This window comes from Haliaeetus leucocephalus, unplaced genomic scaffold (assembly GCF_000737465.1).
Source record: "Haliaeetus leucocephalus isolate CR32 unplaced genomic scaffold, Haliaeetus_leucocephalus-4.0 Scaffold656, whole genome shotgun sequence".
Lineage (NCBI taxonomy): Eukaryota > Metazoa > Chordata > Aves > Accipitriformes > Accipitridae > Haliaeetus > Haliaeetus leucocephalus.
Window position 1 is genome coordinate 11,752,233 of NW_010973092.1, and position 23,539 is coordinate 11,775,771.

A 23,539-nucleotide genomic window follows, 5' to 3' on the forward strand; every position below is an offset into this window, starting at 1 on the left:
CACAGAGCTTTTCCTATCTGGCTTCCATATTATGCAGTATTTCTTCTTGACTCGAAGTTTTGGTAGGGAGAGAGGTATCTGTGGAGTGAGAGGGATGCCACAGACATTTTCCAAGGTCCCGAGCTGTCGGAAAGATAGTGTAGACAAAAAGGTGGTGTTGCAAAACTAGCACTGGGTGTTTTTTGCATTTAAATAGCTTTAAAAATTATCTCTATAGGGCTAGCATCCTCACTGCTGTCACCAAATCCACAGAGTGCAGGACTGGGCCCAACATCTGATTCAATTCCTGATGAGTCACTGTTTCCACTACTTGTTTTTCATAATTGCTTTTGCTAATCCTCAGCTGCATTTGCATTTGCTTAGTGCTCACCATCCCCTTCATCCATGGGTACAAGTCATGAGTTGTCAACATCCTGCTTGTGTCCCTTGTGATGCTTGGTGGAGCTGCAGACACAGGAGAAGATGATCTTTGGCTGGTGTAAATTATCTAAGCTGTGCTGATATAAGTGAATCTATAGCAACTTTCACCAGCTGCAGAAATGCCTGCAGGATATTTCATTTCTGCTGGCTGGAACAACAGAAAGCTGGTGGGGGAAATGGCCTTATTCAAACATACCTGACATAAGTAAGACACACAGCTGAACAATTCTCTGCTCCTTTGTTTTAGTCTGTTAAGGTTTGAAAAAAAAAAAAAAAAAAAAAAAAATCATATTTTGGGCTTCTATGCTTATTCCTGTATAGAGTCAAGTGTTTTACAAGCTCTGTACATCACTTGGACATACAGCAGCCTCTTAAACTGGTACCCCAAGCCAGATGCTCCCTGGCAGCACATAGGGACATACTTCTGATAAAAAGGATTGCCAGGTTAAATAAAGTTTAGCTACTTAAAAGATGAAAAGTTTCCCTGCATATAACAGAAACAGAGTTCAGATCTGTAATTCTTACTTATTCTGGCACTGATTCCACTTGGGTTCCTTGCAGTTGGTTAAGGGATGGGAAGACAGAGGGTTTGTTTAGATTCTGCTGCATTAACCCGATGGTGCTGTGTCTGAACAGTAAATGCCGCAGGAAGAAAAAGGCACCCAAGTCAAACTTTGTCATCATAATGAAAGGAAATTATCCCTTTTGAACTTAAGCTGAATTTGCAAAATGTCCTCACCCCAATGTGTGTCACTGAAATCCTTCAGAATGGGGTCAGTTATAAACAACTTCATTTCATTCAACTCTCCACAGAATAGGAGGAGAGTGGGGGCCAGGAAAATTTATTGAATGGAAAAGGATGAGATCTTTTTAAAAAAAAAAAAGAAAGAAATCACTCCTTCCCAGCTTCTCAGAAGGAATTGCAAACAATGGAGGTGAATGTAAAACCCAAGATGCAAAATCATCTCTGGTGATTAACAACCCTGCATAGGCTGCTGAGTTCTCGCAGCCATCCTGCCTTGGGACCTGCTGCCGGCTAGCACCAGGCACATCATTCCTCCTCCGTGCTCTGCAGCTGTGTATATGTGTGTGTGTGTTTCTCCCCCTGCTTTCCTTCATTCAGGAGAAGTGTTGCCAGTGGGCAAACACTAATCCATCCTGACAGCTCTGCCCATCTTCCTGCTTTGGTCTGGCATCCAGCAAACAGCTTGATTAAGGTCCCTGGGGCTTTATTAGTGCAGCTTGTTGCCTGCAAATTAATCAACAGGTTGCATGTGTTTAACTCTTTGCTGGAGCTGGTTGGGAAATGTTCTGCATTGCTGCGGGCATTGAATCAAGTCTTTTGAACTGGCTTTTAAATACGGTGCAGCAGAAATAGCCCAAAGTGGTGTTACAGTCTTGGTTTCTTGGGGCAGGAGGTGAAGCGATCCCGTGGGCTCTGCAGGTGCTGCTAATCCAGCTTCCAATCTCTAATAGCAATTTTAGACTTTCACTTTATTTCTCTTGGCCATTCACCCACCCCCTGTAAAATATCCATTATTCATGCAGAGGACAGCCAGATGAAACCTGTATTTGCTTAATTATCCGTAAGAAGTCAGATACCCTCTGGGCCTCTCCAAAGTGGAAGTGCATGCAGGAATGGGACCTCCTTGCTGTTTTGAGGTTTGTTCTGGAGCATGTGCAAAAGTTGCCTGTATGTTGTATTTTGTAGTGTTATCTTTCAGACTTTGGGCTTGTTCTTTAACTGGTCTCACCATACTAGGATTAGGAAAAAATAACTATGTAGTTGCTGTGGTTTACACTTGAGCTTTGATGAGCAGAAGATTCAGGAAGCACACACTGAGTTTTCAGGTGGCTGTACAGATACCAGGGTGGAGATGACTGATGTTGTATGGGTATAATGGGTTGGATATTCCCTTATTTCAAAGTTCACAGGATTTCTACCTTCTTGCTTCCATGTATATGGGGACAACCAGCTCTTTATCTCCATTCTCCATTTCTATGCGTGACCTCTCATCTCCCAGTTGCTGGTGGCCCAGTTGGTGTATCATATCAGTGCGCACGTTCATGCCTGTTAGCACTGCGTGTCTCCAACGGACAGGACGGATACTGACCGTGCTCCCACACGGCGTGAGCCCTGCGGGGGGGCAGCAGCACTCTGCACATGGAATTACATTTGATCTGATCTGGACTTCACCCCACAATGAACAATGGTGAGAACAGCCTGAGCCACGTAGCTCGTATTGATTATTTTTAGCAACAATCGAAGATAAAAGAAGAATGTGCCTATATGGCGGTTGTCTCCCATCTCAGCGGGAGGAGAGCAGCCAGCAGAGGGAGAGCTGCCCAGGCCTGTTGCTCTGTGCACATTTCCCCAGGAAGGATGGATTCTCTGCAGTTTGCTCCAGTTGGAGAAGAGCAGTGGGTGGTGGGGAATTTGCCAACCCTCTGTCTTCAGCAGCTGGCCAACATCTGTCTTCTGGATGATATAAAAGTTCTTACAACTTGATAATAATTTTCATGCCTGTTTTATCAGAAGGTTTTAAAGCATCTTAGTCCTTGATTTGACTTTGTTGCATCCAGGTGAGAGCAGTTTTGTTGCTCTCTGTGTGCCAGTGAGGGGGTGGGAGGCACAGAGAGCAGATGTGGACTGCCCCAAGAGTCTGCGGATGGTGGCTATCCCTTTACCTTTGCTGTGAGCTCCTTTCTGACCCCTTCATGAGCTGCTGATGCTCCTGGTGCTGTCTCACAGCTGAGAACTCTTACCTGCCCAGGACACAGCCCTTTGCCTAGGGTCACAGGTGGTCTGTGCACTTCCACTGTAGGGCTTTCCCTCCTGCCACCTTCTCTCTTCTTCTCTGACCAACCTTGGGCTCTCTTGCAGGGAGCTGACTGCTCAGTGTGGATGCTGATCCTTCAGCCTTACTTCCACGCTGGTGATGGCAATTCTGTGATAGCCAGAGGTGATAAAGGCAAAGCTGCTTCCTGGGATTGAGCTGGGGAGTTGAAGACTTGTGACTTAGTGCTTCGTGCATTTCTAGCCTCTAGACCCATCCATACCCTGTGACTGCAGCAGGGCTTGTAATAGCAGCAGAAAACCAAAAAGTTAAACACCTCTGTTTTGTTCCTTTGCCCATGGTCTGGCTCTTCACTGCTAGCAATAACCAGTTAAGGTAACCCATGTGGGGTGTGAAGGGCTGCTGATCAAAGAGGCAATGGTTCCTGCCTCAGAGTGACGCAAATGAATTTGCAAAGCCTGGGGACGTGGAGAGTGAGGGTCCAGGTTTGGATCCTCAGCATCTGTGGGTGAAGCAGCTTGTGGGGAGCAAGAGGCAAGCTTGTAGGTACCTGTACCGCCAGTAAGAGCTCCCTGGCAGGAGGCTGAAACACCTGCAGGTGCCATGTGTCTGAGCAGGAGATCTCCCATGTTGCTGTCTAAGGACCTTTCCAGGTATCGGCAAAAAAGCATTTCTCTGAAATTGCTTTCTCTGCCATTTAAAATGCTGTAATAGTTAACATGCTCTTATGAGGAGGTTCTTTGCAGCAGACAGATGGAAGAGTGGCATTTCTGAAAGGAGATTTTAAGCCAAATGACTTCTGGCCACTACAGTCTTGAGGATCTAGGGAGTCTTGGGAGAGTATTGAGAGAGCAGGTACCAGCAGAGCTGAAAAAAGTTGCCTTGTGCAGGAGTCTTGTTGGCACAGTTCAGATGATCTTGCTGAGCCTGGCCTTTGCATCAGAGGCACAGCAGCCGATTCCCCAGTCTCCCATCAGTGAAGACTTTCCCTATAGGACAAAGATGAGAGTCCACCTCTGTCCATCCCTCAGGATATTCACGTTTCTCTGTTGATGAAGGCACACAACCTCAGTCTCTTACCTCCACCCCCCTCTGCCAGCAGGGAACAACAAAAAGGAAACCACAAACCTGTAAGCTTTGGGGTTGGGGAGGGAGAAAGGGAGCAACGCATCGGCTCAGCGTTCTGCATCGTGCCAAAGCCGGTGCAGCCAGCCGGGACACATCCCTGCGCCCGAGGTCTGTCACATCCCCAGCCGCTCCTGTTGTAGTAACTGCTGGCCTTTGCACGGCATCGTGACAGCGTGGTGGCAGCTGTGACGCATCGATCAGCCATGCCTGCTGCCGAGCATGCGTTCCCGTTGCCAGGCAAAGAGGGGTGACCTTTTTGGGGAGGAGGAGGAGGAGAAGATGGTGGGGAGAGCGATGGGTGGGTGGGAGGCAGTGGCAGCCCTGGATGGGGCTCCCGGGGCTGCGCTGTGTGGGGGTTCAGGTCAGGGCTGGGGGTTTGGATGCACGGAGCGAAGCTGACAGTCCTTCCTCGCTTTGCTTGATTTCGTGGGTGCAGAAAGCCCCATCTCTGCCTGCCTACTTGGATCGAGATGAAGCTTTCCCTGGTGGGGCCTGCCATCTCTGTGGGATGCGATGCCCGAACTACGGGAGGAAGTATCAGGACGGTGCTTGGTAAAATGCTATTTATGGGCTCCTCCAGATCTGACTGTATTGCCGTTGGTGTAGGAACTTTCAGGGCACTACAAGCTCCCCCCACCCCGCTCAGCCTGACGTGAGCCCCTGAGCAGTGGTCACCAGCAGTGGGGGTTTGTGTCTTGTGCCCTGCACCGTGACTTGTGCATAAAATTGTCATATTGGCTTTACTGCGTGGGTTTTCGTGTGACTCCGGGACCTGGACAGTGCTCTGCTCTGTGTGTGCCAATTCTGGAGTAAAAACCTCGGGTGGCTTCTCTGGAAAAGAAAATCTTTTCCAGGTGTTTGAGGTCAGCATGACTGGGGAAAAGATTATGAGCCTCTAAGTCTGGATTGGTACGAATGGCACCATCAATCCACTGAGACGGAGCCCTGTGTGAAGGGGTGAGGTGGAACAGTACCAGACATAACCTGAAATGACTTAACAAGCTGCTGAAGTTTTTAAATGTATGTGTCTTTTTTTTTTTAATTTAAATTTCCTCTGACATTTCATAGGCTTCATCACTCAACGTGAAGCCAAGATCCATGTGAGTGTGTGCAGTAGGATTGTTTTTAAATTTTATTTTAAATACAGATGTCTGGAATAACTTTTTTGCACACACTGTAGGAGTGTAAAGGTTTCTAAGCAACATCATTTCATGCTGTTTGCATTAGAGAATGTAAAACAGGGTTCCTTTTTTAAAAGTCTCTGCAGTGCAGGCATAATTACAGGATCCCATTATGCAGCATTGTGTCTACGGTGAAGCCTGCCCTAATGGAATATTCTGCCCTGTGCTGAAGTCTTACCTGCTTTTTACCAAGACACTTAAGGACTTAATTAGTGTCATTATAGAATACCACCCCCTTCCTCAGCCCTGTGCATGAAGGGATAATGATCTGTCCAAGCTAGTGCGTTCGCTCCCCATGGCTAACAGCACCACATGAAGGGAGTGTTTCATAGCTCGATGCTGCTATCTTGAAGCAAGCATGGGTGGTTGGAAATGAAAGCATTTCCCAGAAGCAATAAATATACTCTGTGTTTACTTGGCCTGGTCTTAGCCATTGAGCTGGGGTGGTGTTTGTCACCGGGAAATCCCTGTGGAGCTCCTCAGAGTAATGCCTCATCACGTGCTGCCCTGGCTACCTTATCTGACCGGCTGCGGCACAGAGCAGTGCCAGGCAGCCTTTGTGCTCAGTCCTCCAGGTGTGGGCCACAGGGCACCCATGTGCGCTCCATTCTTCAAAAGAGTCCCCGGAAAGAGCAGGAGCCGTGCGGATGCAGCAAGCCCGGGTCTCTCCTTCCTGTGATGTCCATGTGCTTGTGCTGCACATGGGCAGCATCTTCAATTTACCTGCATCATATGTCTATATGTGCATGGATGTGTGTGTATGTGGTTCCTCCCTGCTAACCTTGCTAGATAGTAGGTGTTGGCATTGCAGATGCGTTCGATGGGTTGGAGTGACAGGAGGTGGTGGGCTTGAGGGCACACCGCTTCGGTGCTGAGGGAAGCTGGAGAGGATCATGCTGCTGCTATATGACTGCAGCTACAAAGCTTCTGTCAGCTGGATGGTTGTTTTTGATCCCTAATGCTTTCATGGTAAACAACATTTGTGCTGAGCTGCCCAACGGAGTTTTATAAACATCTGGGGGCTTTTTGCATTTTACAAGATGAAGAGTGTTGGCTTTTGTACCTGAGATGGGGCCAAAGAACTTTTTATTGCTGGTTAGGTAACTTCTCTGGCACGTTGTGCTAGGAGCTCTAGACATTATTAATGAGGTGTGTGTGTGCTATGGTGCATATGTTATTTCACGTAACGACTGTTGCTGCTGCGCCCCGTGCAAGGATGTAGCTGTAACGTTTTCTACAGGTGTACAACTCTCAGCCCCCTTCATCTCTTGTGTCCATCCCGTGCTGTCCTTCCTACCCTACCTGCTTCAGGTCAGTGCTCCCCCAGCAAGTTTTCTCTGGAGTTTTACTAACATCTTGCAGGGAGGAATATTTACCCGTAACCTCTGCTCTTTGTACTTCTCAGTGTCGGTGGGAAGGGGCACTATGACAGTGGTTAGGGGGTTGGGAGCTGGTCTTGTGGGACATGGTACTTCTGAGCTTGTAGCTTGGCTGCTTTCAGAGGAGCTCCTTGAAGGCTTGTGACCCCATCTCTTGTGGCATGTAAAGACAAGAAAGAAGGGTCTGTGATGCTGATGGATTTCCTCTGTTTCTCTTGACTCACTCAGAGTCCCGAACATCACCCGCTTGCTCCCTCGCCTCAGCAAATGCTGTCTGGCCTGAGCTGATGCAAGGAAGTCACCCATGCTGGTGAGCAACCTTCAAAGCCCAGAGCTGCTCCTGAGTCTTATCTCTTTTTCTGCTTTGCTTATCCAGGATGACTCTCCTGCATTGTTCACCCCTAGTGAGGACTGCTGCAGTGATACAGTGCCTGTTAGTTTTTACAAAAGCCATTTGGCTACCTCTTCCAGCCTCTGCCCCCAAGAAGCCATGTGTCATCCCTGCTCAGATAGCCGGGGACGCATCCTCAGGCCTCCCACCCTGCCGCACGCAGCAGTGCTTGACATAGCATGGCCGGCACTGGAAGGCGCAGGCAGTCCTGGGCCCCCAGCAAAAAGCCCATCCAAGCTACAGCTGTCCTTCATGCTTTCCAGTGAGATGGCTGGAGGTCTCGGGCAGTGCTCATTCCGTTTTGCTTCATAAACGCTGCAAATAGTGCCAGATGAGGCTTTATAGGATCACATCCTCTGCCCTATGCTCTGTGTATTTTAAACAAACCTGGGAGGGGGTCTGGGCTGGATCCTTGTTTGTTCTTGAAGGAATTGATGCGGGCTTCAGAGTCCTGATCCATCCATCTTCCATATGGAGATAAAAAGTTTTGGCTGAACACTGCTAAATGTGTCGTCATCTATCACAGTGGAGGCGGGATTGTGTCAAGGAAAAATAATCCACCATCAGGCTTAAAAGAAGAAGGGGAAAAAAAAAAAAAAGAAGAAAGAAATAAGATTTCCAGTGAAATGCATTGCTTTTAAAAATCCAGTTCACTCTTTGCCAAGTCATTGTTTGGTTTTAGACTTGTTTCAGATGAAAGCAACCTTTAAAGGTTACTTTTATCCCTCTTTAATGAGCTATAGAAATGACCCTGGTCTGCTACAGGGCAGAGGCCAGGGGATGGGACTGTGTGGGGACCTGATGCATCCCATTTGGAGCGGCTGTGTGAGCTGTACCACCAGCTCCCTGACTGCCAATTTCTGTAGCCAGCAGCTTTCAGCAAGAAAAATGAAAGAGGATCATTGATGTGTATCTCTCTCTTTGCTGCGGTGGAAATTATATATGCTGCAGTGTGTGTGGGAGAGAGAATATACGTTGCTGTGTGTATTGTTCTGAAGCATTCTGGACCGTAAGGTTTGCACCCTGGGGGCCAGGTTTTCCTAAACCCCTCCTGTGCCGGGCGCTGAGCTCTTTGGAGATGCATACCAGTGAGAGCATTTGGGAATTGGACCCCTGTGGTGAGCGTTACCCATCTGTGGCCCTGGCCCCCATCCTGCCCACGTGAGCAAGGGGAGACCTGTGCTCCCTCCCCAGGTGAAGCACCAGATGCTGGAGCCCTGTGCTGCCCCTTTTTCCCTCTGCATTGCCTGGATGCATTTAGGTGACAGAGAGGGTGTCTCCGCACCTCTGCAATGATGGACTGTCCCAGCCCTGAGCAGCAGGAGAGTGTCCGACTTGTTACAAGGGCTCAGCTCTAGGGCAATGTGAGGGAGAGGTGGGGAGGGTGGGCATGTGGCAAAGCTGCTTTGCAGTCCACGGGTGGGCTGGGAGAGGCATAAGTGGGGGTCCCTCAGCTCTGCACAGCAGCGTGGCTGTGTGAGCTAATGGGCTAAATGGGGACAGACGAGGATAGCAGCAGAGTCTCTAAACAAGAGTCATCACCATGTATCTGTGGATTGAGCTCTTCCTCCTCCCACCTATCCACAGGTAACCCTTTCCACCCAGGCATCATGCTTGAGTGCCTCCAGAGTCCCCCAGCCCAGCTGGGAAACCTCCCAAACTGTGGCACAGCCCTTCCAGTCCGAGGGCTGCTGCATTTTCTCGCTCTGCTTCCAACAGCTGTGCTATTAAAACATTTCTCTCACTTTTCTTCTGATGCGTGTCATGTTGCTTGACACTTTTAGCGGAGACCTGGCTGATGCAGGAAGAGTAGTGACAGGGGGTAGATGAGTGGTGCCACGTATAGAAAACCCAATGCACTTGTGCTTCAGTGTCTTGGTGTGGATGTGGTATTCTGGGACATGCAGCTTTGGATAAGCCACATCTGCACCAGGGTTGAAGGCAGCTGCGAAGGGCTTGGTGCTGGATGAAGATGCTGTCTGTGCTCTAAGGGGGGTGATTTTCATGTCCCCACTGGTTGGGATGCCAGCAGCAGTTTGCAGTCAGCTTGGAGCTCTGCCTCTGGCTCTTGCCACCCTCTGGAGAGGTTGTGCGCTACTCCGGCTCCTCATGGAGCTGATGCTGAGGGACTGGGTGGCCTCCCTGAGCGCAGGCAGCAAGTCTGTGCAAGGTGGTGGTTATTTCTAGGTCTCTTGATTTCCAGCCCATGCTCCCTTTGGGATGTTTACAACCGCTTGGTGTGGCTTGGGTAGGTTTTGAACATGAGCAGGTAGCTGACTGTGCTGCTGCTGCTTGTGATCACTGTGTTCCCGGGCGCTGAGGGCCTGCCGGGTATTTGGGGAAGCGGAGAGGAGGTCGCCAGCTGCTCAATTCTTGCTCAACAGACTCCTGCGTCCCAAGAGGCTCAAGGTGATGAGGCAGCTGTATGCACGGACATGGTTTCGCCGCCTCTTTTCTGCATGCACGTTGCTGTCCCTCGGCATGATCTGGGCTTCCTCCGCTTATACTCAAGTTGGAGGTTTTAAAATCCCTCCCTGTGCGGCTCTTGCAGAAGCTGGAATTGGCTGCGGCTGCACGTGCCCCCTCTGCACCTTCTGGTGCCTCCTGTGTTGGGCAGAGGCAGGGGCTGAAGGGTGATTCAGTCCCTGTGTTGGTTGTCCTGAGGTGTGGGGTTTTTTTGTGGTGGTGGTTGTTTTTTTTGTTTTTTTTGGTTTTGGTTTTTTTTTTTCATTTTTTGTCCCACAGCAACTCATGTGTTGTGGCTGTGGGGTCTCTGCGGGTGAGACTTGGGAAAACTAAGCCTTTTTCACACTCCTGATTGCTTGGCAGGTTATCTCCATGCTTTGTTAAAGGGAGAGCACTTTGGGCAGCGTTTGCTTGGCCAGTGGGTTGCCCCAGGCCAGCAGGGAACATGGGACAAGTGGTCTAATAGGCCAAGTGACAAGAGGGTAATTGAGGGAAGCACAAACCGTGGTCGAGTTGCACAAAACTCTATCCTAGAGCAAGGATGGAAAGGGGAGAAGAAACAGGCTGGGGCCAATATGGGCAGTTAATGGCAGAGCTGCTGTGGCCTATGGGTGGTCTTGGCATTTCCAGATGTGACCTTGCAGAGTCACAGGTCCCCTGGTCCCATAAGCTGGTGCTGGGACAAGGGCCTCCCCATCAGTAGATCTGCCATGGTTTCTGGTGTTATTTATTGTCCTTTCCTCAGGTGGATGAGTCTTGGTGGGACAGGGAAGAGTAAAATGTGGTGCAAGATATTAGAGCCTCTCAGCAGAGGGTTTTTGATGTGGCTGCAGTGCCCAAACTGCTGGCCTCAGTGATGGCCTCCTATATAGGCTTTTTTCCTGAATCCCCTTTCCCAGCAGAAATCAACTCCGTCCTCCTTATCAGACCCATTTTTATGAGAGCGGGTTGAGGGCTGCGATGAGTTTGTGGTATTTGCCGCTCTTGTGCGAGGGCTGATGGGTTCTTACCTCCACAGCAGGACCAGGCACCCAGGGATGCTCTGCACGAGCAGGATGCGGCAGCTTGGAGAGGGGCTGTCTGCTGGGGAGCCGCCAGCATGGAAGGCGCTCTGGGGAAAGTCCCTCTGAACCAGAACTGAGGATGCTGCTGTTTTCTACAGAAGTGTCAGAAGGCCACTGGAGGCAGTGGGCAATGGAGAGCAACTTTCCTATGGGAAAGTAAAGACTTGTTCCATTTTTAACCCTTGCTAATTGAGTCCAGGGTGAAATGTGACCCCAGGTTACATAGCTGTAATGCCTTCTCTGTGTGCTGGGCTCTGGGCCCTCAGGAGGGGGAAGGAGTAGTTGTTTGCTGGTTTTGGCCCAGCTCCATGAAGAAGCGCATTTTTTACCAGCTGTAAATAAGGAAAATTGAGAGGCAGGAAGCGGACATCTCCTTAACAGACATTGGAGCTGACAGCCCTGTGCGTTGCCTCAGGGATGCCCACCCAGGACAGCGAGTGTGGCTCAGGCAGAAGAAAGCACAGGAGAGTGGCAGGGGAGTTTGGGGTCCCTGGTGGGGCCACGAGGTGGGAGCATGTCCGCTTGGGAGCCTCTGTCCTGGGAAACATGTGAACTGGCCCTGGACTGCTGTGGCAGGAAGGAAGACAGCCCAGATAGGCAATCGTTTTTGGCAGGGGTCTCCCCTCCCTCCTCAGCACAGGTATAATGAACTTTCCATGCTTTGCTCTCTGCTGATATTCATGGATGGAGTTGTTCCGCAGAGGCAGGGAAGTAACACTAATCCTCTGCAATTAGCAGGAGCTGGGCTGCATGCTGGTGCCATTACAAACCATCCTCGTGAATTTGGGAGCCCCGCAGGCATCCCCAGTGTCTGGGGAAGGGCTGGAAGTCACACCCAGCATGGGCATCTCATAGCAGCAGCCTGCATGGGAGACACGTTCTCCTGGGAGACTGGGATCTCCTCCTGCTACCTCCTGCCTCTTATTTCCAGGAGGCTTTGTAATCTGATGGTTTCACTAAGACAACAGTGATAAATAATGTATTTGAGCTTTGTCATTAAAAATAGACGGCTGTAGCCTAAAGGTGACTTGTGGGGTAACTTGTGCCTGCTGTTCTGCTTAGTAACTTTCAGGTTTCATAACAGTGGTTTGTTGTGTGTGTGTTTTTGGTTTTTTTTTTAAGTACTGCTGCTTTTTTCTCCACGTTTACTTTTTTCAACCTTGCAAATATTAAATGTGCCATGTCAGGTTGGTTTTGTTGCAGCCTCTTAGGAAGAACCGCCTGTTGGGAACTTTCTCTGCCTTGAGGATGTCAACAGATCATTTCTTCTCCATAAGGAAAAACAATGAACATGAGTGTAAAGTGAAAATTTGGAGCAGGGGGGGGAAGTGAAGCAGAGAGTTAGCAGCAGTCAGCAATTGCTCTGGACTTGCTTCTTCAAATATCCTTATACTAAATTCCCTGTTGTCTGCAGAGACTTCAAGGAAAAAGGGCAGGGTAGACAAGACCAGAGTTTTTGGTGATAAATATTCCAGATGTCCTCAGGCCATCAGGAGGGAGCAGGCCAGCTGCTGGTAAGGGTCCAGATGTTGCCTTTGGGAATGGATCTCCCATGGGAGCTGGCTGGCTGTGAGCTCTCTAAGGTGCCTTCCCCTTCTGTCTGTGTGGGGCAACTTTTATGAGTCTCATCCCCAAATATGGCATGAGATTAATCTCTGGGGCTACCCGGGAACATGGGATGAGGAAGAAGAAATGGCAAGAGATCGGTGGAAAGCCCAAAGGATCCTCAGCTCTGTGCACAGGTCTCCCTCCAGACACAGGACACGGCGCAGGTGGGCGAGGACTAGACAAGAAGTGTGTGGGTTCGGCTGCCATCCCTGATGTCTCTGTGGGCAGCTGAGCAGGCTTTTTCTTGGAGGTTTTGTCATCGCTGGAGATCCACACCAGGAAGCTGCAGAGCCTGGATGAGACAGGCTGGCTTTGGTCCCTCCTGGTGGCTCACAGACTTCAGAGCAGCATGGGCTGTGTGGAGGCACATCAGCTGTCTCTCAAACTGCCAAGGCTGCTCTGAGATGCAGCGCTTTTGAGCTACAGATCATCAAAATGACGGTGCTAAGAGGGCTGGAAGGGGATGAGGGAGCGTTTTGCAGCAGGGTGGCTGGAGCGGTGCAGGGGCAGTGCTGGAGATGGAGAAGACAGGCTGGAAGGGAGCGTGGCACGTGGTCCAGGGCACAGCCATGACAAAAGGGGGTGGTGGTGGGGTGCAACGAGTGGCAGAAGCTCCGTCACCTGCGGGCAAGTGCCTGGGAAGTGTCACATCACTGCGTGGTAATGCTGCCAGCGTCGGTCATGTTGCAGTGTGCAGAGCTTCCCTGAAAATGGGGAGCCATCCCTTTTGTTCTTGAAGACAAAGGATCTCTCTCTGGATCTCTTCCAGAACATAATCCTGTGGAGTGGAACAAGAAATTCTGTTAACCCTACTTCCCTCTCGGCCTGGTAAACAGGAGGCGCCGAGCAATCCACTCGCCTCTTCCGCCTCTCGGAAATCCTGGGAAATAAATGTTTTGCTGCTAGCGCAAAACAATTAAAAATGGGGATTTGTGCTTTCTTGCTGGATGTGCCTTTTCCCACCTCCTTGATTAATCTTGGATGCAGATGCGAGTTGTTAGCTGTGCAGCTCAGGATTTGCTGTGCATTGCCAGGACTTGACCGGTGCGTCTTGTAGCAACAAAAGCAGATGAAACATCTGGTTTGGAAAAAAATCAAAAAACAAAATGTGGTGCTTCCCGCCAGTTTGGCTGGGAGGGAGGAAGGGACAGGCGGGTGGAGAGGGCGCAAACAAGATAGTGTTCAGGGTGGGAAAATGTGATCTAGATTCTCCATAACAAACTTGTCTGTTCTCCCAGAGGCTCTCCAAGCCAGCGTGAATGGGATTTTTGCAATGACTGGAAAGTCCAAGCCTCCCAGTCCCTGAGGATGATGAGGGGCAGTTTGCGGAGAGGCATGGGTGGGTGGGAACGTCCTCCCCAAATTCTCTTGGGAGGTGTTGATGAGGGCCACTGCTGTTATAGCTGATTGACTGCTGCTGAGCAGGGAAAAACCAGTGATGTCAGATGAAGGCCATTAACCAGGCAGGGGGACGGGGGCGTGCGATGCTGTGACACTGTGCCACGTTGAGGATATTAATTCTCAATTAACTGTTACTGCTGAAAAGCTGTATTGTTCCTCAGGGAGGGACAGATGCTGATCTACGTCATCCTCGTTATTCCAGCTGGCGGTCTCCCGGCAGTCACTGGGAACAGACTCCGTTGGCGCCGTCGCTGGTGGCGATGGCGTAGCATCTGCTGGGGGGTCCTGGGTGGCCCTGTGGCAGTGGCAGCCCTGTGCTGACCTCGCCTGATGTGTCGGGAGGGCACGGAGCAGCCTGGGCATGGCTGAGCAACCTCCACTACCAGCCTGTGTGTGGGCTGAGTGTGTTTGCCTTGTCTCGTTTTGGGCTGAGAAGAGCATGTTCAGGGCAATGCGAGGTGATGTGGTTTTTCAGGCAGCATCTGGGTATGGGGGAATTGAAAGGGATGATCCTAGCACCCTGCTGGGGAAAGGGATGCTCTAGTAAATGAGCGAGTGGGATCCCTGGGAGCTAATGGATCACTGTGGACACCGGTGGATGGGTCAGCAGGGACAGATGTACTGGGGGGTGACAGGAGCCAGGGAGCTGGTGGGATAATGGCATGTTCAGGCTTGGGAAAGACTGCTGCAAAAGTGAAGTTCACTTTGTCTAGAAATTCATTTTCAGTCTCTGCCTGATGGAGCCTGTGACCACCCTTAGCTTCGCTGGACAGAATGGGGTGGTTTCTGTAGGACCCTTTTCCTCTCTTCGCATCAAGAAGCGTGGCTGGTGTCGCAGAGTGGTTGCAATATTACACCATCTTCAGAGTTTGAAAAGTCATCTTGCAAAATGTGAAATAAGTTGCTATTTGCCAAAAGGTGGTGTGGAAAAGGGACTTAACCCAGTAGAAGAGGTCTGGTTTCCAGAGCAGTCACCTTTGAGTGGACAGCATGCACATCTTCGTGTGCAAGGGTGGCAAAGTTAAGCTTTTCTTTGTAGACATCAAAGGTAAACACCATTTTAAGACAGGAAAAAACCAAGACAGAACAGGGAGGTAAGGCCCTTACCCATGACCACAAGCAAATTGGTGTGGAGCTATTAAAAGGGCAACTGGTTCCTGGCAGGCACCTTCACACATGGGTCCCTTGAGTATCCTGCCTGCCCCAGGCTGAGCTGCTGGTGTCTGGGAAGGGGATGAAAGAGCAGCAAAGAGTTGACTGCTGAAAATTTCTTCCTGATGCTGGGAAGGACAATCAGTTCTTCCTCAGGGTGTATCACGCTCCGGTGCTAAGCAGCTAATCCTGCCGACTGTGGCTGTCCCCGATAAGCTATCCAGCCAGCTCTGATTAGTTTCCAGCAACTTCATTAGAAAAATAATGTTAGAAGCAATTGGAAGTCAATTATGTTTTATGTGACTAATGTTGTTAATTATTATTACTTTTGTTAGTTTGCCTAATCCACCAAGATTGTCCTATTAATAGATGTTACTAATTTGTACCTACAGTGCACTGACTTCCACCAGTAGATTTCAGAGCATTTCCCCAAACTGTCCTCTGTTTTGTATTTACTGTGGATTAACATTTTATTTAAAGTTAATTATTGTGAGCTGTAAGTTTCCACAGTGTCCTATAAACATCAAGCAAGCTTTGTAGCCTGGGTTATTTTTACAATGTGTCAGGCAAAGAAACACAGGATAACAGTTTGGGAACACTGGAAGACATGATTGAAAATCAAACCTGGCAGATAAGTGATTTGGAGTATTGTACACCTCTCTGTGCAAGAGGTAAGAATTGTGCTGGGTATGGATGGAGAGAAAAGAGGGTCAGAGAGAACCTGAATTACTTGCCCACAGACACAGAGTGGTCTCTGATTCCTCTCCATGCTCTGGTGTAAGATGGAACCATAGCTTAGGAACCAGTTTTTTTGCACAAGGAGTTTTTGCATAGCTGCAGAACAGTTTAGGGACCATTAAGACTGTAGGCTGGATGTGGAGGAAAATCCTTTGATCTAAGCTTTTTCATGCTTCCTTTTTTGTTCTCCTTTTTTTCCTTTTTTTTTTTTTTTTTTCTTCCTTTATGAGCAACTGCACTGGGGCAATCCAAGAGATCCCCTTGTGCTATGCCGGGCGCGGATCCCCTTGCGTGTGCTGGCTGGCAGGGCTCGGAGTGGAGCAGCCGGGCTCCCCGGCACTGCTGGCTGGCAAAAGGGCCTTTTTGTTGTGTGGTTGCTAGCTGTGCCCCTTGCAACACTCGGCACTGCTGGGTGGGATGGTTTGAACGTAAAGAGCCTTGTTTAAAAATGGATCGAGGGCTCCAGGCAATCTCTGGAACTTCAACATGTGTTCAGGCAAACTGTGTGCATAATTCAGCACATTTAGTTGTGTTAACAAAGCTCCTTGCCAGCGAGCGGAGTGTTTGTTTGGAGATGGCATTGTGATCCCTGTCTATCTGTGCAAAGATTATTTTCATTCCTAAAAAAATAACAAACCACAAAACTATGGAATTTATATAGAAGCAGCAGTAGGAGGTCAAGGGTTGCCTGAGCACAGCATCAGGGGCTCTGCTTGTTGTGTTTGGCTTTGAGAGAGATTCCCAGTGTGATTTTTGGGGCAGTAGTTGATCCCCATCTGTTTGAGCTTCCTTCTTTGATGGAGTAACAATACGTGTCTGTGCTGCAAGGCAGACCACTCAGTCAGCCTGGTGCAGGATTGGACCGGGACTGGGGGGGCAATTGCCAGTGGTAAGGATGGCACAAGAAGGGCCCACCTTGTCCGAAATGTTCTGGGGCTCTGGATGGTCAGTAACTTTTTTTAAAGCAGAGTTCTATCACTGGCTATTTTGTTAGTAAAGACATTGCTTAGTTTTGTGCAGATGAATTAGTTCTGTACAGCTGGGAGCAGATTTACTGTGACTGATTTACTGTGTGTCTTTGGTCAGGTCACTCAGCTTCCTGCCCTGCTGCAGTCCTCCACCTCAAATGGGCACAATGTTAATTTATTTCTCAGTTTTAATTTTGAGTGCAACTTTAATGGAAATGTTAATTGACAGTGAATACTTCAGAGTATTATTTGGGAAAATGCTCTCAAGTTTTCCATGTGGTTATCAGATAGTGACTGTAAAAAAACCCCAGTGCTCTACTAGATCTAAACTAACAAAGGTCGTAACAGTGGTTAGTGAGAATAAAAGTACCTCGCAGTTGGTTAATGTTACATGTGATTATTTATGGGTAGCTTTCTGACCGTCTTGTGAGAAATATCATAAACTTTGTGATTAGTTACTGGGAGAAAGCCACTGTTGGGACATGTTAACGTTGCAGTTTCTCTGCCTGAGGGGTTGTGCCCTGCAGCCCTCCCTGGCTCTGCTTGTGGGGCTGGGCATCAGTGTCACAAAAGTTGCACTTGCAAAATAACAAAGAAAAATCCCTTTTTATTTATGTCTTATTTTTCTTAACGCCCTCCTGTTGAGGATGGGAAGCTGATGGGAAGCTCTTGCAGCGACCTTTGGGGAGCGTGCCTGGCACTGACAGAACCAGAGTACAACACATAGGCACTGAGCAAACACCCAGGCAGATTTTCAGGCAGGGCTGTTGACACCTGATCAGCACTTCAGACACATCCCTTGTGCTGTCCTTGCAGTTATCCACTGATTTGGAAAGTTACACCTGGTGCATTGCTTAGGGGCCTCCCTTACGTTTACTCGCCAGCTCTTTTGCAGTGGCAGAGGAAGGATACTTGCTCTGTTATGGGACTGCCCCTTTTCTGCCTCCCGCTTCCAGTGCAAGTTTAGATGGATCACTTATTTCTGCTCTGCTTTGGTTTCCCATCTCAAAAATGGGAATAAAGCAGTTGCCAGCTTTGTACGCTTAAATTCAGGTATCAGCCCCATAGACGTGTCTTAGGCAAGGAGGTGTGGATGAAATTAAGTCTCTCCTCTTTTGCCCTGCAACCCACTGGTTCCTCAGGAGTGGCCCGTCCAGAGCATGGAGCTGATGTGACAAGGTTTTTGGGAGGTGATGTGGTGACAGCAAGGGGGGATGACTGTTACAAACTGGTCAGAGTGGCTGGTTATTTTGGAGAGGGCAGCCCAACAGGATGCCTCCTGGCTATGTTCTCACCACAGCCCTGTACACTGGTGACCAGCATGGGAACACAGGGCAACTGAGCCTTGCTTTTTTTCTTAAGAAGAAAACGTTTGCTGGAAAGCGTTGTGTTGGGTGCAGATGTTCTGTGTCTCTCATCCATCGAGGTCAGTTGGAGTTCTGCCAACACGGGTGACGTGTGTGTAGAAGAGGCCAAAATCCTCCCGTAGACGAGTGCTGTGGGACTTGTCCGTGCACTCTGGAAGACGGTAGCTTGGCTCTTACAGCATCGCAGCACAAATAGGGCCTGAGACTGAACTGGTGACATTGGTGCAAATTCAGGGTAAGAAGGTCTTGTGTAACATCACTGGTGCCCATGCCAGGCTGGCCCAGTCTCCATGGAAAGTTGGAGATGACTCATTTCCCCTGTGAATTTGTGAGCTTCTGTCTCTCGTCCCTTTGGGCATCTCACTGCTAGCACTGGTCTTCTGACCCGCCTGCATGATGCTCTTTGCTCGCTAGTTCTATTTATAGGGAATTTAATAAGAGATCAATTAAAGAAATGAAAACAAACTGAAGATGTCTGTCAGTGGAAAATCTGGAGTGAGGCAAGGTTATTGGTAGCAGTTGTTTAAAATCTTGTCAGCTCTTTTTATAGACAGTCCCTGTTGCTGTGGGACAGCTGAGCTGGACCCCTGTGGCCGAGCAGCTGGTGGCAGCTCCTGCGTGGGACCCTGCCCCCCTCCCGGGACCATCGTATTGGGTGGCTAATGCCTCCCGTGCTCGTTATAAAGGGGAGAGATGCTGATGATGAGAGAAGCGGACTTGAGGGAGTCCCTCTTTGCAAAGAACATGCTGGATAGACACTGCTAATTAGCTCTTGTGATTTAATGTTTTCCTGTTTGCATACCGCGTGTTGGGGGATATGGTATTTATGGTCCTGTGGGGAGGATGTGAGCTGGTATGGAGAGAGGAGATTTCTGTTCCTTCAGAGCTTTATGATCCTCTTTCCTCTTGAAAACTCCAGCTGTGGGGAGACCAGGAAATTGGAGATTTGTTTCCGACTGAGTGAATTAGCGTCTGTCTCTCTAAAATCTGTTTCTCTGTTAAGTTTGCTGCACCCTAAGTATTACATTGACTTGCTGCCTCGCACCTCTGCGGTGTCAGCATTGGGAGAGCCTCCCGCTGCAGTAAGAGGCCATCCCAAAGAGTCGGCGGTCTCGAAGTCCGTCTGGGGTCTCTGGTGTGTTCAGCTGTCCCATGGTTTCAAACGGGTGGGAGTGAACATGCAGAAATCCTCTGGTCAGGGCCCCTCCAGGCTAGGATCTCCTCTCCTGACCCCATGGGCACCGGGGTCAGTGTGCTGAGCACCGAGGGTGTGCCAGCACTGCCCGCATGCTCCCGGCATCCTTGTGCCCTTCTTCCAAAGTTACCTGGAAGCAAATTATTTCTCTTTTAAAGTTTGAGCTGCTTCTGCTCTGTGTTCCCAACCTGGTGATGTTATCCCTTGTCTGGTGTTATCTCTGGGGAGACTGTGATGTACAAAGTGAGGACTTAATTGTCTTTGCCTAGGTGAAATCTTAGCCCCACTTGTCCCTACTGTTACTGTCACTTCTTTCTGATCTTTTCTGCTCCTGCTGCTGCATTCATCAGCTCCTGCTGTGGCCACCTCTGCTCCAGCTGCCTCTTATTTGTCAGGTACTTCCTTTCTCCTGCACTTCACCCCCCCCAAAAGTTACCACACAGAACAAACCATGTCCTCCAACCTTATTAAAAACATAGGGGATATGTATTTGCATAGCTCCTGGGCTCTGTTTGATACTGTTTCATCAACTGAGAGCAAGAGGAAGGAAAGTGCTGAGTTGAGGGAATTCAATAGGCGCTGTTAAAAAAAGATGTCCAAAACCACAAACATGATCTCATGCAACATAGGCATTGTGATCTGGGAACTACAAAGGCCTGAGTCTTTGTGTCTGGGCAAACAAAGGAACAGAAATAGCAACCCAGAAATATTAGTTCATTGTCAAAAATGATCCTCACTCGCTGGCCATATGATTTATATGGAACAGAAACCGGGGCAGCTCTGCTTTGCTGCTTTAGGCAAGTGAAGAAGAGGGAAAGACCAGTGAAAATCTGTGTGCTAGGCTTAGGTCTGGATGCTTCTGTAGCATCAGAGAAAAAGCACTGCTGTGGTCTCTAAGTCACCAGAGTGGCTTCTTCATGTCTATGTTAGAAAATCAGCCTTCAACTCATGCTGCGGCTGAAATGCATCTGGTGCCACTGCCACTTCTAATTTAGGAATATCACTTGGAGATTATCAAATAAGCAATACTTTGATCCTGCCTTGGCATTTGCACACCCAGCAGCATCCTGGGGGCTTGCTCTGGGTGTCCTTCTGCCAGCTGTCTTCCATTACCATTTCTGTCAATGAAAACAAGCCCAAGACCATCCATGGAAAAAGACTTGTGAAGGAGAACCAGGACAAACTGGATTCACAAAAGGCCCTTGGGTAAAGGGAGCTGGGGGTGGGGGAGAAGGAAGCGTGTTTCAGAGGTTGGTGTCAGTCTGGTTTATTTTCTATTTAGACTGTCCCAGTCTATGGCAATCCCTGTACATCCTCTGGTACACTGCTGTCTGTTAACTACCTTGGACCAGCCCTGTAACGGGCCCTGGGAAGCCGAGGACAATCAAGGGTGAGGAGCTGTTAAGAATGTGAGGTTAAAACAAAAAAAGGTAGAACTGGCACTATGCTTGTGGATCAGCATGAGACCCTGCTCCACTGAACCATCTTCCTTTTGTCTTGCTATTTTCTGTGGAATATCTTTTTTGTTTGTTTGTTTTTCCTCAGAATCCCCCCCCCTTTTTTTTTTAATTTTTATTTGGATGCCTGTGTCTGCAGATCAAACAACATACTTCCATCATTACAAGTCAGTGAGTCACAAGAGCCATAATGACTCTATCTTAAAAATAACCCCAAAGCCCTATGCAATTGCTGTGCAGGCTGGGATGTGTTCTTGCATTCCCCTGGGAAAGTCGGAGGCAGACTGAGGAGGAGACCCAGGGAGAGATGGTTATTCTCATGAATAAGCTTTGATGACTTTTCATATCTGCTTTTTGTCCTCTTTGCAGCTCAGCTTTATGCTCTGATGTGAGCTCTGTGAAATGGATGTTTCCTTTCAACCCTCCTCCACTTCTATTCCTTTTGCCTTTGTCTCCTCTTCCCCTGCCCCCCCATCTCCTTTATTTTTTGGGGGGTTGGGGAGGTTTAGAAAGATCTCATCTCTTAATAAAACTGTGCCCGCTCAGCCACTTTGGTATCAGTGTGAAACAAATAATGTTTCAAATGCTCAACTCTTTTTCCCTCCTAGGCAATGGGAGGGAGTGGAAGAGGTGAGGCAGGGTTATTTCCTGATGATGCTCTGTTGACAAATGGTTTTGCATCAAGCTTGAACCCGGTCCATTGATAAATGTGCAGAATCCCAGCTTTGAGTATTTGGGCAAATGGAGTGCTAACCTGCAGGACATCGTATTCCCTGGCCCAGCATGGGGACACCTCAGTCTCTGCCTTAGGGTTCAGCAGAGGAGATGCAGAGTGTGCTGAGCGGCTGGGGTGCTTGTCCCACCTGCAGGGCTGGTGCAATTCAAGGGTGCTCCTGACAGGAGTAGAAACGCAGGCGCTGGTGCAGCTCAGTCTTGGGGTCACTCCCTTAACCTCTTGTGACATTGTTCTCCCCATTTGTGAAATGGGGAATAATGCCTCTCCCTTCCTAAAAATTGCTCGGTTGTTTAGTTCTTTTGGATGTCTGGACACATGGCACCCTTAGATCTCCTAACAAAAGAGGCTCCAGTGCTGTGGGAGTAGCTTTTCCTTAAGTGCCTTTTCCTAAGGCAGGACAGTAAACCACATTCCTGTTTATCCCCAGTCTGGGAGTGGGTAACAGTGGTGCAGAAGAGAACCGGCAGCCCCTGTCCATGGGCAGGGGTGAGCAGTGGTCAGACCTGCACCAAGTGCCTCTGTTGTTGGTGTGCCATGTGCCCTTTCGTTTAAAGACTGCTCCTATCAGAGCTGACAGGGATTTGTCATCAGTTAAATGGGGAACTGGAGCACCCAGCTGAGCATCTGTGCCCCATTTTTCCTAACTGTAAAACAGCTGCAGTACAACCTCGCTTGAGACATAATCCATCAATTATATCCATGACTTGTTTTGAGCTGCTGATCCATCAATGCCCTTTTGCGACCCCAGGAGTGACCCCACTCGGACAAAGACCATGTGGGGTGAAGTGGCACATACCATCACCCGCATATCTCAAGGGACACACATTGGTGGCCTCAGCTTTATCTTCTGTGTCAGTGTCATCGGATGAGGGTGGTGTTGGCAAGTGGCTATCCCAGAATAATCCAGCAATAATAAGCTTAAGCATGAGATGAGGCTCACTTAGAGATGCAGAGAAGTCCAGACACATTTAATGAGTGACACAGACATAACAGGTCACAAGTAAGGTGTTCTTTCATTTGATTTTTTGGTGATATTTAATACACTAAAAGTGGGGAATGGAACTGCCCTTACTTAGCCTTTTCTTGGTTTTCCTGTTTCCACTCTTTTACTGTTAAGGGCAGAAAGTGTGACTCTTCCAGCGGCTTAGTTTCAAGTTACCTTCTCTTAATATCTCTGTGTCTTCTGCTGTATTTCCTGCAGCTCTTCATGGTGACTCCCCAAAACCTCACTGCACAGCCACACAACTGGCAGGTAGTTCTTTCCCTCTGGTAAGTGATGGGAAAAACACTTGTTGGAAAGATGTATTGCAGGTAGTCAGAGGGTGTTCATACCCTTGGATGCAGCTATATCTTTGAAGAAAAAAATCCTGGACCCTCTGTCTAGAGCACCCTCAAAGCCTCTTGAAGATTTGATCTCTTTCCAGAAATCTCAATTCTTTTAATTCCAAAGAAAAAGCTGGCTCCCTGAGCTCGGCTGCTGTATCTGCTCCGGCTACGGGCTTTCCACCAACTCCTCAAGTACGCTGTGATCGTCACCTGCACTCTGTCTGCTCTCGGCTCTGGGCTTTGGCCCAAGAGAGCTATACATCATATTCAATTGTGTCATATTGTACCGGCTGCTTTTGGGAGGAACAAGACTGCTGAACTCATTTTGCCTCTGACCTGAGCAGATAGAAATGGAGGTCTCCAGATGGGCAGCCAAAGGGCTGTGCTAAGCACTGCTGCTCCACCTCACTGAGATCTGCCTTTTCTAGGCAAAACCTTAGACCCCTGAGGTGAGAGTTAGACCTTCGCTCCTTCTCCACAAGCTGTACAAGGCAGTGAGCTCACCCAGTCTACATCCCAAGTGGAGTTTCTTATCAGCTGCCCACTCCAGACCAAGGGGTTGGTTGATACTGACCTGGTGCTGGGAATGCATGGTCGGAAGTCGCTAATTGTTTAATGCATGATGTTATCACTGTTCTAGTAATAGCAGTGGTGCAAAACTAAGTGAAAGCTCCAGCTCTCCTTGCTATCGCTTTCCCAGGAACTCCTAATCTCCTCAATGCTGCGTTGTCCTTTCCGTTGCTTTTTCTGGGGGAGCTACTGTA